This window comes from Styela clava, chromosome 11, assembly GCF_964204865.1.
Source record: "Styela clava chromosome 11, kaStyClav1.hap1.2, whole genome shotgun sequence".
NCBI classification, from domain to species: Eukaryota; Metazoa; Chordata; class Ascidiacea; order Stolidobranchia; family Styelidae; genus Styela; species Styela clava.
In genome coordinates, this window is record NC_135260.1 from 1,955,827 (window position 1) to 1,969,097 (window position 13,271).

General features: G+C 40.0%; 7 non-coding genes and 2 pseudogenes across 7 annotated transcripts; all 9 read left to right on the forward strand.

Annotated features, from left to right (window-relative positions):
• Nucleotides 1-295: 295 nt before the first annotated feature.
• Nucleotides 296-414, forward strand: LOC144430020 (5S ribosomal RNA). The gene has a single exon (XR_013479265.1). It is a non-coding gene; the product is annotated as a 5S ribosomal RNA (ribosomal RNA).
• A 1,789-nt stretch (nt 415-2,203) lies between these two features.
• On the forward strand, nt 2,204-2,322 carry LOC144430022 (5S ribosomal RNA). The gene has a single exon (XR_013479267.1). It is a non-coding gene; the product is annotated as a 5S ribosomal RNA (ribosomal RNA).
• Nucleotides 2,323-3,520: 1,198 nt separating this feature from the next.
• LOC144430023 (5S ribosomal RNA) lies at nt 3,521-3,639 on the forward strand. Its single transcript, XR_013479268.1, has one exon. It is a non-coding gene; the product is annotated as a 5S ribosomal RNA (ribosomal RNA).
• A 1,200-nt stretch (nt 3,640-4,839) lies between these two features.
• Nucleotides 4,840-4,948, forward strand: LOC144430137 (5S ribosomal RNA; annotated as a pseudogene).
• Nucleotides 4,949-6,721: 1,773 nt separating this feature from the next.
• Nucleotides 6,722-6,840, forward strand: LOC144430058 (5S ribosomal RNA). The gene has a single exon (XR_013479304.1). It is a non-coding gene; the product is annotated as a 5S ribosomal RNA (ribosomal RNA).
• A 1,200-nt stretch (nt 6,841-8,040) lies between these two features.
• LOC144430024 (5S ribosomal RNA) lies at nt 8,041-8,159 on the forward strand. Its single transcript, XR_013479270.1, has one exon. It is a non-coding gene; the product is annotated as a 5S ribosomal RNA (ribosomal RNA).
• Nucleotides 8,160-9,948: 1,789 nt separating this feature from the next.
• On the forward strand, nt 9,949-10,067 carry LOC144430025 (5S ribosomal RNA). The gene has a single exon (XR_013479271.1). It is a non-coding gene; the product is annotated as a 5S ribosomal RNA (ribosomal RNA).
• A 1,200-nt stretch (nt 10,068-11,267) lies between these two features.
• Nucleotides 11,268-11,376, forward strand: LOC144430139 (5S ribosomal RNA; annotated as a pseudogene).
• Nucleotides 11,377-13,148: 1,772 nt separating this feature from the next.
• On the forward strand, nt 13,149-13,267 carry LOC144430026 (5S ribosomal RNA). Its single transcript, XR_013479272.1, has one exon. It is a non-coding gene; the product is annotated as a 5S ribosomal RNA (ribosomal RNA).
• The last annotated feature ends 4 nt before the right edge of the window (nt 13,268-13,271 follow it).

Consider the following 13,271-nt stretch of genomic DNA (forward strand, 5'->3'; position numbering starts at 1 on the left):
TCAGACCTCAATAACAAACAAGCGAGTTATATCAGCGACTCGATGCTTGCTTTAAGCCATACACCAGAGATAGAATATCTATGAGGAAAAACATGCAATCAATAAATTAACGCATGTAACCAATAATAACAAAATTTGACACTGGTAGAAAATGTCGGCGGTAAGCCACTGAGCGAAACAGCGACTGCCTGAGTTTCATTGTTTGTGACTCTACAAACGAAACAGTTGCGCTTCGCTTCTCTCTCTCATTAGGCGTTGCCTAAATATAAATGACCGAATATGTCTCGTCGATATCGCCTACGACCATACCACGTTGAATACACCCGATCTCGTTCGATCTCGGAAGTTAAGCAACGTCGGGCTCGGTTAGTACTTGCATGGGTGACCGGCTGGGAATACCGGGTGCCGTAGGCTTTTCGCTTTATCAAAAATAAAAGGAATGCTGTCTGAACAAAACATAATTTAAAATAAATATGTTATAAAATATTTCAGATTGTCGAGGACTGAATAATAACTAACAGGGGCGAAACGCAACTTTACGAATAGTCACTGAGACCCGTCATCGATATTTCGAATGCGTCTTAATAGGTATACTATATATGGCAGAATAATCGGTGCCACTATAGAGTGAGTTAGAATATGGGAAATCGGAATAAGACGGCTTAATTAATCACATGACGGATCACGGCCAATCGCCCGGTTATCAGTCAAGGCCAGTTATTTCATTTCGGAAGCATGGACTTAATGGTAGCGGAAGCCGTAACTTACCTGCGGTAACATGGACTACCTTACGACGACGAAGGGTCTAAAAACTATCCCTTAATGGAATTCGAACCCACGCAGAGTAATCAGAGGTGTGGTAACGAGCGTAAATCTAACACTTAGCACGATGCGCCACACGGTTGAGCATGAGTTTTACCATAGCTTGAAATCTACCTATATCTAGTATTACATAGTGCGATCTAGGTCAATTCAGTACTTTAGCGCAGGTTCAAAGCCTTCATTTTGCATCCATAGTAGATATCTCATTAAATTTAGTTATAAAACATCATTAAATTGTAAATATCCCAGGATTGGAGTTGGTAACTATTTGAACACCTGAGACAGTATATGAGTAAGCGAAATATGGCGTTAGGCCTCACGCTATAGTTGTACCAGAAATGTCGGGCTTGCAATATAATGTTGAATACGCCCGATCAAGAAATATCAACAACATAGGTCCAATTAGTACTTGAATAATTAGTGATCAACGTGTAACATAAAGTGCCCCAGTTACGACTTTAACAAGTCATGGCGAGAACCACTAACAAGAGATCAAATTTGGCAATATTGCATTATCACTGTTGTCACCGTTACCTCAACCTGTTGTGTCTGGAGTCGTTTTCTTCCATTAACACCGGACACCGGAATATCGGGTTGCTTAATATGTCTCAAAGTCCGGCTTTTGTTAGTATTTCATGTTTAACTTTTTTCTTAGTATGATGTAATGTGAGACTCACTCCCTCAAAAGTGACGCTGCTCGATATTATTCACTGGTTTATCGTGTCTTCATTCACACTGAAATGCATTTTTTATCTTTTACAATTATATTTGTCCGATGTGTACTTTCGGTTTGTGATAAAATAAACTACAGACTGGCTGACTATTAACGTTGATACATTTTTATTGAACCGGACTTAATCGAAAAATTAAACTCTCGCCAAGTTACGGGCGATCACCGAAGTGCCACGCGCTTGTGAGAGTTTATATATAACTTTTGATACTGTGTGAGTGCACGCAACCTAGCTTTGAGCACATTATAATAAAAACAAGCTTATAAGAAGGGCAACTTTCATATATACTGTCGAACTATCTGGGTTATATGTAATACAATGGGCATCCGCTTATCAAAAAAGCTTTGTCAATAACACGTCAGGCCTCAATAACAAACAAGCGAGTTATATCAGCGACTCATGCTTGCGTTAAGCCATACACCAGAGATAAAATACCTATGAGGAAAAACATGCAATCAATAAATTAACGCATGTAACCAATAATAACAAAATTTGACACTGGTAGAAAATGTCGGCGGTAAGCCACTGAGCGAAACAGCGACTGCCTGAGTTTCATTGTTTGTGACTCTACAAACGAAACGGTTGCGCTTCGCTTCTCTCTCTTTAGGCGTTGCCTAAATATAAATACCCGAATATGGCTCGTCGATATCGCCTACGACCATACCACGTTGAATACACCCGATCTCGTTCGATCTCGGAAGTTAAGCAACGTCGGGCTCGGTTAGTACTTGCATGGGTGACCGGCTGGGAATACCGGGTGCCGTAGGCTTTTCGCTTTTATCAAAAATAAAAGGAATGCTGTCTGAACAAAACATAATTTAAAATAAATATGTTATAAAATATTTCAGATTGTTGAGGACTGAATAATAACTAACAGGGGCGAAACGCAACTTTACGAATAGTCACTGAGACCCGTCATCGATATTTCGAATGCGTCTTAATAGGTATACTATATATGGCAGAATAATCGGTGCCACTATAGAGTGAGTTAGGATATGGGAAATCGAGATAAGACGGCTTAATTAATCACATGACGGATCACGGCCAATCGCCCGGTTATCAGTCAAGGCGAGTTATTTCATTTCGGAAGCATGGAATTAATGGTAGCGGAAGCCGTAACTTAGCTGCGGTAACATGGACTACCTTACGACGACGAAGGGTCTAAAAACTATCTCTTAATGGAATTCGAACCCACGCAGAGTAATCAGAGGTGTGGTAACGAGCGTAAATCTAACACTTAGCACGATGCGCCACACGGTTGAGCATGAGTTTTACCATAGCTTGAAATCTACCTATATCTAGTATTACATAGTGCGATCTACGTCAATTCAGTACTTTAGCGCAGGTTCAAAGCCTTCATTTTGCATCCCTAGTAGATATCTCATTAAATTTATTTAGACTGACTGACTATTAACGTTGATACATTTTTATTAAACCGGACTTAATCGAAAAATTAAACTCTCGCCAAGTTACGGCCGATCACCGAAGTGCCACGCGCTTGTGAGAGTTTAAATATAACTTTCGATACTGTGTGAGTGCACGTAACCTAGCTTTGAGCACATATAATAAAAACAAGCTTATAAGAAGGGCAACTTTCATATATACTGTCGAACTATCTGGGTTATGTGCAATACAATGGGCATCCGCTTATCAAAAAGCTTTGTCAATAACACGTCAGACCTCAATAACAAACAAGCGAGTTATATCAGCGACTCGATGCTTGCGTTAAGCCATACACCAGAGATAAAATATCTATGAGGAAAAACATGCAATCAATAAATTAACGCATGTAACCAATAATAACAAAATTTGACACTGGTAGAAAATGTCGGCGGTAAGCCACTGAGCGAAACAGCGACTGCCTGAGTTTCATTGTTTGTGACTCTACAAACGAAACGGTTGCGCTTCGCTTCTCTCTCTTTAGGCGTTGCCTAAATATAAATACCCGAATATGGCTCGTCGATATCGCCTACGACCATACCACGTTGAATACACCCGATCTCGTTCGATCTCGGAAGTTAAGCAACGTCGGGCTCGGTTAGTACTTGCATGGGTGACCGGCTGGGAATACCGGGTGCCGTAGGCTTTTCGCTTTTATCAAAAATAAAAGGAATGCTGTCTGAACAAAACATAATTTAAAATAAATATGTTATAAAATATTTCAGATTGTTGAGGACTGAATAATAACTAACAGGGGCGAAACGCAACTTTACGAATAGTCACTGAGACCCGTCATCGATATTTCGAATGCGTCTTAATAGGTATACTATATATGGCAGAATAATCGGTGCCACTATAGAGTGAGTTAGGATATGGGAAATCGAGATAAGACGGCTTAATTAATCACATGACGGATCACGGCCAATCGCCCGGTTATCAGTCAAGGCGAGTTATTTCATTTCGGAAGCATGGAATTAATGGTAGCGGAAGCCGTAACTTAGCTGCGGTAACATGGACTACCTTACGACGACGAAGGGTCTAAAAACTATCTCTTAATGGAATTCGAACCCACGCAGAGTAATCAGAGGTGTGGTAACGAGCGTAAATCTAACACTTAGCACGATGCGCCACACGGTTGAGCATGAGTTTTACCATAGCTTGAAATCTACCTATATCTAGTATTACATAGTGCGATCTACGTCAATTCAGTACTTTAGCGCAGGTTCAAAGCCTTCATTTTGCATCCCTAGTAGATATCTCATTAAATTTATTTAGACTGACTGACTATTAACGTTGATACATTTTTATTAAACCGGACTTAATCGAAAAATTAAACTCTCGCCAAGTTACGGCCGATCACCGAAGTGCCACGCGCTTGTGAGAGTTTAAATATAACTTTCGATACTGTGTGAGTGCACGTAACCTAGCTTTGAGCACATATAATAAAAACAAGCTTATAAGAAGGGCAACTTTCATATATACTGTCGAACTATCTGGGTTATGTGCAATACAATGGGCATCCGCTTATCAAAAAGCTTTGTCAATAACACGTCAGACCTCAATAACAAACAAGCGAGTTATATCAGCGACTCGATGCTTGCGTTAAGCCATACACCAGAGATAAAATATCTATGAGGAAAAACATGCAATCAATAAATTAACGCATGTAACCAATAATAACAAAATTTGACACTGGTAGAAAATGTCGGCGGTAAGCCACTGAGCGAAACAGCGACTGCCTGAGTTTCATTGTTTGTGACTCTACAAACGAAACAGTTGCGCTTCGCTTCTCTCTCTCATTAGGCGTTGCCTAAATATAAATGACCGAATATGTCTCGTCGATATCGCCTACGATCATACCACGTTGAATACACCCGATCTCGGAAGTTAAGCAACGTCGGGCTCGGTTAGTACTTGCATGGGTGACCGGCTGGGAATACCGGGTGCCGTAGGCTTTTCGCTTTTATCAAAAATAAAAGGAATGCTATCTAAACAAAACATAATTTAAAATAAATATGTTATAAAATATTTCAGATTGTCGAGGACTGAATAATTACTAACAGGGGCGAAACGCAACTTTACGACATCGATATTTCGAATGCGTCTTAATAGGTATACTATATATGGCAGAATAATCGGTGCTACTATAGAGTGAGTTAGAATATGGGAAATCGGAATAAGACGGCTTAATTAATCACATGACGGATCACGGCCAATCGCCCGGTTATCAGTCAAGGCGAGTTATTTCATTTCGGAAGCATGGACTTAATGGTAGCGGAAGCCGTAACTTACCTGCGGTAACATGGACTACCTTACGACGACGAAGGGTCTAAAAACTATCCCTTAATGGAATTCGAACCCACGCAGAGTAATCAGAGGTGTGGTAACGAGCGTAAATCTAACACTTAGCACGATGCGCCACACGGTTGAGCATGAGTTTTACCATAGCTTGAAATCTACCTATATCTAGTATTACATAGTGCGATCTAGGTCAATTCAGTACTTTAGCGCAGGTTCAAAGCCTTCATTTTGCATCCATAGTAGATATCTCATTAAATTTATTTATAAAACATCATTAAATTGTAAATATCCCAGGATTGGAGTTGGTAACTATTTGAACACCTGAGACAGTATATGAGTAAGCGAAATATGGCGTTAGGCCTCACGCTATAGTTGTACCAGAAATGTCGGGCTTGCAATATAATGTTGAATACGCCCGATCAAGAAATATCAACAACATAGGTCCAATTAGTACTTGAATAATTAGTGATCAACGTGTAACATAAAGTGCCCCAGTTACGACTTTAACAAGTCATGGCGAGAACCACTAACAAGAGATCAAATTTGGCAATATTGCATTATCACTGTTGTCACCGTTACCTCAACCTGTTGTGTCTGGAGTCGTTTTCTTCCATTAACACCGGACACCGGAATATCGGGTTGCTTAATATGTCTCAAAGTCCGGCTTTTGTTAGTATTTCATGTTTAACTTTTTTCTTAGTATGATGTAATGTAAGACTCACTCCCTCAAAAGTGACGCTGCTCGATATTATTCACTGGTTTATCGTGTCTTCATTCACACTGAAATGCATTTTTTATCTTTTACAATTATATTTGTCCGATGTGTACTTTCGGTTTGTGATAAAATAAACTACAGACTGGCTGACTATTAACGTTGATACATTTTTATTGAACCGGACTTAATCGAAAAATTAAACTCTCGCCAAGTTACGGGCGATCACCGAAGTGCCACGCGCTTGTGAGAGTTTATATATAACTTTTGATACTGTGTGAGTGCACGCAACCTAGCTTTGAGCACATTATAATAAAAACAAGCTTATAAGAAGGGCAACTTTCATATATACTGTCGAACTATCTGGGTTATATGTAATACAATGGGCATCCGCTTATCAAAAAAGCTTTGTCAATAACACGTCAGGCCTCAATAACAAACAAGCGAGTTATATCAGCGACTCGATGCTTGCGTTAAGCCATACACCAGAGATAAAATACCTATGAGGAAAAACATGCAATCAATAAATTAACGCATGTAACCAATAATAACAAAATTTGACACTGGTAGAATATGTCGGCGGTAAGCCACTGAGCGAAACAGCGACTGCCTGAGTTTCATTGTTTGTGACTCTACAAACGAAACGGTTGCGCTTCGCTTCTCTCTCTTTAGGCGTTGCCTAAATATAAATACCCGAATATGGCTCGTCGATATCGCCTACGACCATACCACGTTGAATACACCCGATCTCGTTCGATCTCGGAAGTTAAGCAACGTCGGGCTCGGTTAGTACTTGCATGGGTGACCGGCTGGGAATACCGGGTGCCGTAAGCTTTTCGCTTTTATCAAAAATAAAAGGAATGCTGTCTGAACAAAACATAATTTAAAATAAATATGTTATAAAATATTTCAGATTGTCGAGGACTGAATAATAACTAACAGGGGCGAAACGCAACTTTACGAATAGTCACTGAGACCCGTCATCGATATTTCGAATGCGTCTTAATAGGTATACTATATATGGCAGAATAATCGGTGCCACTATAGAGTGAGTTAGGATATGGGAAATCGAGATAAGACGGCTTAATTAATCACATGACGGATCAAGGCCAATCGCCCGGTTATCAGTCAAGGCGAGTTATTTCATTTCGGAAGCATGGAATTAATGGTAGCGGAAGCCGTAACTTACCTGCGGTAACATGGACTACCTTACGACGACGAAGGGTCTAAAAACTATCCTTTAATGGAATTCGAACCCACGCAGAGTAATCAGAGGTGTGGTAACGAGCGTAAATCTAACACTTAGCACGATGCGCCACACGGTTGAGCATGAGTTTTACCATAGCTTGAAATCTACCTATATCTAGTATTACATAGTGCGATCTACGTCAATTCAGTACTTTAGCGCAGGTTCAAAGCCTTCATTTTGCATCCCTAGTAGATATCTCATTAAATTTAGTTAGACTGACTGACTATTAACGTTGATACATTTTTATTAAACCGGACTTAATCGAAAAATTAAACTCTCGCCAAGTTACGGCCGATCACCGAAGTGCCACGCGCTTGTGAGAGTTTATATATAACTTTCGATACTGTGTGAGTGCACGTAACCTAGCTTTGAGCACATATAATAAAAAAAAGCTTATAAGAAGGGCAACTTTCATATATACTGTCGAACTATCTGGGTTATGTGCAATACAATGGGCATCCGCTTATCAAAAAGCTTTGTCAATAACACGTCAGACCTCAATAACAAACAAGCGAGTTATATCAGCGACTCGATGCTTGCGTTAAGCCATACACCAGAGATAAAATATCTATGAGGAAAAACATGCAATCAATAAATTAACGCATGTAACCAATAATAACAAAATTTGACACTGGTAGAAAATGTCGGCGGTAAGCCACTGAGCGAAACAGCGACTGCCTGAGTTTCATTGTTTGTGACTCTACAAACGAAACAGTTGCGCTTCGCTTCTCTCTCTCATTAGGCGTTGCCTAAATATAAATGACCGAATATGTCTCGTCGATATCGCCTACGACCATACCACGTTGAATACACCCGATCTCGTTCGATCTCGGAAGTTAAGCAACGTCGGGCTCGGTTAGTACTTGCATGGGTGACCGGCTGGGAATACCGGGTGCCGTAGGCTTTTCGCTTTATCAAAAATAAAAGGAATGCTGTCTGAACAAAACATAATTTAAAATAAATATGTTATAAAATATTTCAGATTGTCGAGGACTGAATAATAACTAACAGGGGCGAAACGCAACTTTACGAATAGTCACTGAGACCCGTCATCGATATTTCGAATGCGTCTTAATAGGTATACTATATATGGCAGAATAATCGGTGCCACTATAGAGTGAGTTAGAATATGGGAAATCGGAATAAGACGGCTTAATTAATCACATGACGGATCACGGCCAATCGCCCGGTTATCAGTCAAGGCCAGTTATTTCATTTCGGAAGCATGGACTTAATGGTAGCGGAAGCCGTAACTTACCTGCGGTAACATGGACTACCTTACGACGACGAAGGGTCTAAAAACTATCCCTTAATGGAATTCGAACCCACGCAGAGTAATCAGAGGTGTGGTAACGAGCGTAAATCTAACACTTAGCACGATGCGCCACACGGTTGAGCATGAGTTTTACCATAGCTTGAAATCTACCTATATCTAGTATTACATAGTGCGATCTAGGTCAATTCAGTACTTTAGCGCAGGTTCAAAGCCTTCATTTTGCATCCATAGTAGATATCTCATTAAATTTAGTTATAAAACATCATTAAATTGTAAATATCCCAGGATTGGAGTTGGTAACTATTTGAACACCTGAGACAGTATATGAGTAAGCGAAATATGGCGTTAGGCCTCACGCTATAGTTGTACCAGAAATGTCGGGCTTGCAATATAATGTTGAATACGCCCGATCAAGAAATATCAACAACATAGGTCCAATTAGTACTTGAATAATTAGTGATCAACGTGTAACATAAAGTGCCCCAGTTACGACTTTAACAAGTCATGGCGAGAACCACTAACAAGAGATCAAATTTGGCAATATTGCATTATCACTGTTGTCACCGTTACCTCAACCTGTTGTGTCTGGAGTCGTTTTCTTCCATTAACACCGGACACCGGAATATCGGGTTGCTTAATATGTCTCAAAGTCCGGCTTTTGTTAGTATTTCATGTTTAACTTTTTTCTTAGTATGATGTAATGTGAGACTCACTCCCTCAAAAGTGACGCTGCTCGATATTATTCACTGGTTTATCGTGTCTTCATTCACACTGAAATGCATTTTTTATCTTTTACAATTATATTTGTCCGATGTGTACTTTCGGTTTGTGATAAAATAAACTACAGACTGGCTGACTATTAACGTTGATACATTTTTATTGAACCGGACTTAATCGAAAAATTAAACTCTCGCCAAGTTACGGGCGATCACCGAAGTGCCACGCGCTTGTGAGAGTTTATATATAACTTTTGATACTGTGTGAGTGCACGCAACCTAGCTTTGAGCACATTATAATAAAAACAAGCTTATAAGAAGGGCAACTTTCATATATACTGTCGAACTATCTGGGTTATATGTAATACAATGGGCATCCGCTTATCAAAAAAGCTTTGTCAATAACACGTCAGGCCTCAATAACAAACAAGCGAGCTATATCAGCGACTCATGCTTGCGTTAAGCCATACACCAGAGATAAAATACCTATGAGGAAAAACATGCAATCAATAAATTAACGCATGTAACCAATAATAACAAAATTTGACACTGGTAGAAAATGTCGGCGGTAAGCCACTGAGCGAAACAGCGACTGCCTGAGTTTCATTGTTTGTGACTCTACAAACGAAACGGTTGCGCTTCGCTTCTCTCTCTTTAGGCGTTGCCTAAATATAAATACCCGAATATGGCTCGTCGATATCGCCTACGACCATACCACGTTGAATACACCCGATCTCGTTCGATCTCGGAAGTTAAGCAACGTCGGGCTCGGTTAGTACTTGCATGGGTGACCGGCTGGGAATACCGGGTGCCGTAGGCTTTTCGCTTTTATCAAAAATAAAAGGAATGCTGTCTGAACAAAACATAATTTAAAATAAATATGTTATAAAATATTTCAGATTGTTGAGGACTGAATAATAACTAACAGGGGCGAAACGCAACTTTACGAATAGTCACTGAGACCCGTCATCGATATTTCGAATGCGTCTTAATAGGTATACTATATATGGCAGAATAATCGGTGCCACTATAGAGTGAGTTAGGATATGGGAAATCGAGATAAGACGGCTTAATTAATCACATGACGGATCACGGCCAATCGCCCGGTTATCAGTCAAGGCGAGTTATTTCATTTCGGAAGAATGGAATTAATGGTAGCGGAAGCCGTAACTTAGCTGCGGTAACATGGACTACCTTACGACGACGAAGGGTCTAAAAACTATCTCTTAATGGAATTCGAACCCACGCAGAGTAATCAGAGGTGTGGTAACGAGCGTAAATCTAACACTTAGCACGATGCGCCACACGGTTGAGCATGAGTTTTACCATAGCTTGAAATCTACCTATATCTAGTATTACATAGTGCGATCTACGTCAATTCAGTACTTTAGCGCAGGTTCAAAGCCTTCATTTTGCATCCCTAGTAGATATCTCATTAAATTTATTTAGACTGACTGACTATTAACGTTGATACATTTTTATTAAACCGGACTTAATCGAAAAATTAAACTCTCGCCAAGTTACGGCCGATCACCGAAGTGCCACGCGCTTGTGAGAGTTTAAATATAACTTTCGATACTGTGTGAGTGCACGTAACCTAGCTTTGAGCACATATAATAAAAACAAGCTTATAAGAAGGGCAACTTTCATATATACTGTCGAACTATCTGGGTTATGTGCAATACAATGGGCATCCGCTTATCAAAAAGCTTTGTCAATAACACGTCAGACCTCAATAACGAACAAGCGAGTTATATCAGCGACTCGATGCTTGCGTTAAGCCATACACCAGAGATAAAATATCTATGAGGAAAAACATGCAATCAATAAATTAACGCATGTAACCAATAATAACAAAATTTGACACTAGTAGAAAATGTCGGCGGTAAGCCACTGAGCGAAACAGCGACTGCCTGAGTTTCATTGTTTGTGACTCTACAAACGAAACAGTTGCGCTTCGCTTCTCTCTCTCATTAGGCGTTGCCTAAATATAAATGACCGAATATGTCTCGTCGATATCGCCTACGATCATACCACGTTGAATACACCCGATCTCGGAAGTTAAGCAACGTCGGGCTCGGTTAGTACTTGCATGGGTGACCGGCTGGGAATACCGGGTGCCGTAGGCTTTTCGCTTTTATCAAAAATAAAAGGAATGCTATCTAAACAAAACATAATTTAAAATAAATATGTTATAAAATATTTCAGATTGTCGAGGACTGAATAATTACTAACAGGGGCGAAACGCAACTTTACGACATCGATATTTCGAATGCGTCTTAATAGGTATACTATATATGGCAGAATAATCGGTGCTACTATAGAGTGAGTTAGAATATGGGAAATCGGAATAAGACGGCTTAATTAATCACATGACGGATCACGGCCAATCGCCCGGTTATCAGTCAAGGCGAGTTATTTCATTTCGGAAGCATGGACTTAATGGTAGCGGAAGCCGTAACTTACCTGCGGTAACATGGACTACCTTACGACGACGAAGGGTCTAAAAACTATCCCTTAATGGAATTCGAACCCACGCAGAGTAATCAGAGGTGTGGTAACGAGCGTAAATCTAACACTTAGCACGATGCGCCACACGGTTGAGCATGAGTTTTACCATAGCTTGAAATCTACCTATATCTAGTATTACATAGTGCGATCTAGGTCAATTCAGTACTTTAGCGCAGGTTCAAAGCCTTCATTTTGCATCCGTAGTAGATATCTCATTAAATTTATTTATAAAACATCATTAAATTGTAAATATCCCAGGATTGGAGTTGGTAACTATTTGAACACCTGAGACAGTATATGAGTAAGCGAAATATGGCGTTAGGCCTCACGCTATAGTTGTACCAGAAATGTCGGGCTTGCAATATAATGTTGAATACGCCCGATCAAGAAATATCAACAACATAGGTCCAATTAGTACTTGAATAATTAGTGATCAACGTGTAACATAAAGTGCCCCAGTTACGACTTTAACAAGTCATGGCGAGAACCACTAACAAGAGATCAAATTTGGCAATATTGCATTATCACTGTTGTCACCGTTACCTCAACCTGTTGTGTCTGGAGTCGTTTTCTTCCATTAACACCGGACACCGGAATATCGGGTTGCTTAATATGTCTCAAAGTCCGGCTTTTGTTAGTATTTCATGTTTAACTTTTTTCTTAGTATGATGTAATGTAAGACTCACTCCCTCAAAAGTGACGCTGCTCGATATTATTCACTGGTTTATCGTGTCTTCATTCACACTGAAATGCATTTTTTATCTTTTACAATTATATTTGTCCGATGTGTACTTTCGGTTTGTGATAAAATAAACTACAGACTGGCTGACTATTAACGTTGATACATTTTTATTGAACCGGACTTAATCGAAAAATTAAACTCTCGCCAAGTTACGGGCGATCACCGAAGTGCCACGCGCTTGTGAGAGTTTATATATAACTTTTGATACAGTGTGAGTGCACGCAACCTAGCTTTGAGCACATTATAATAAAAACAAGCTTATAAGAAGGGCAACTTTCATATATACTGTCGAACTATCTGGGTTATATGTAATACAATGGGCATCCGCTTATCAAAAAAGCTTTGTCAATAACACGTCAGGCCTCAATAACAAACAAGCGAGTTATATCAGCGACTCATGCTTGCGTTAAGCCATACACCAGAGATAAAATACCTATGAGGAAAAACATGCAATCAATAAATTAACGCATGTAACCAATAATAACAAAATTTGACACTGGTAGAAAATGTCGGCGGTAAGCCACTGAGCGAAACAGCGACTGCCTGAGTTTCATTGTTTGTGACTCTACAAACGAAACGGTTGCGCTTCGCTTCTCTCTCTTTAGGCGTTGCCTAAATATAAATACCCGAATATGGCTCGTCGATATCGCCTACGACCATACCACGTTGAATACACCCGATCTCGTTCGATCTCGGAAGTTAAGCAACGTCGGGCTCGGTTAGTACTTGCATGGGTGACCGGCTGGGAATACCGGGTGCCGTAGGCTTTTC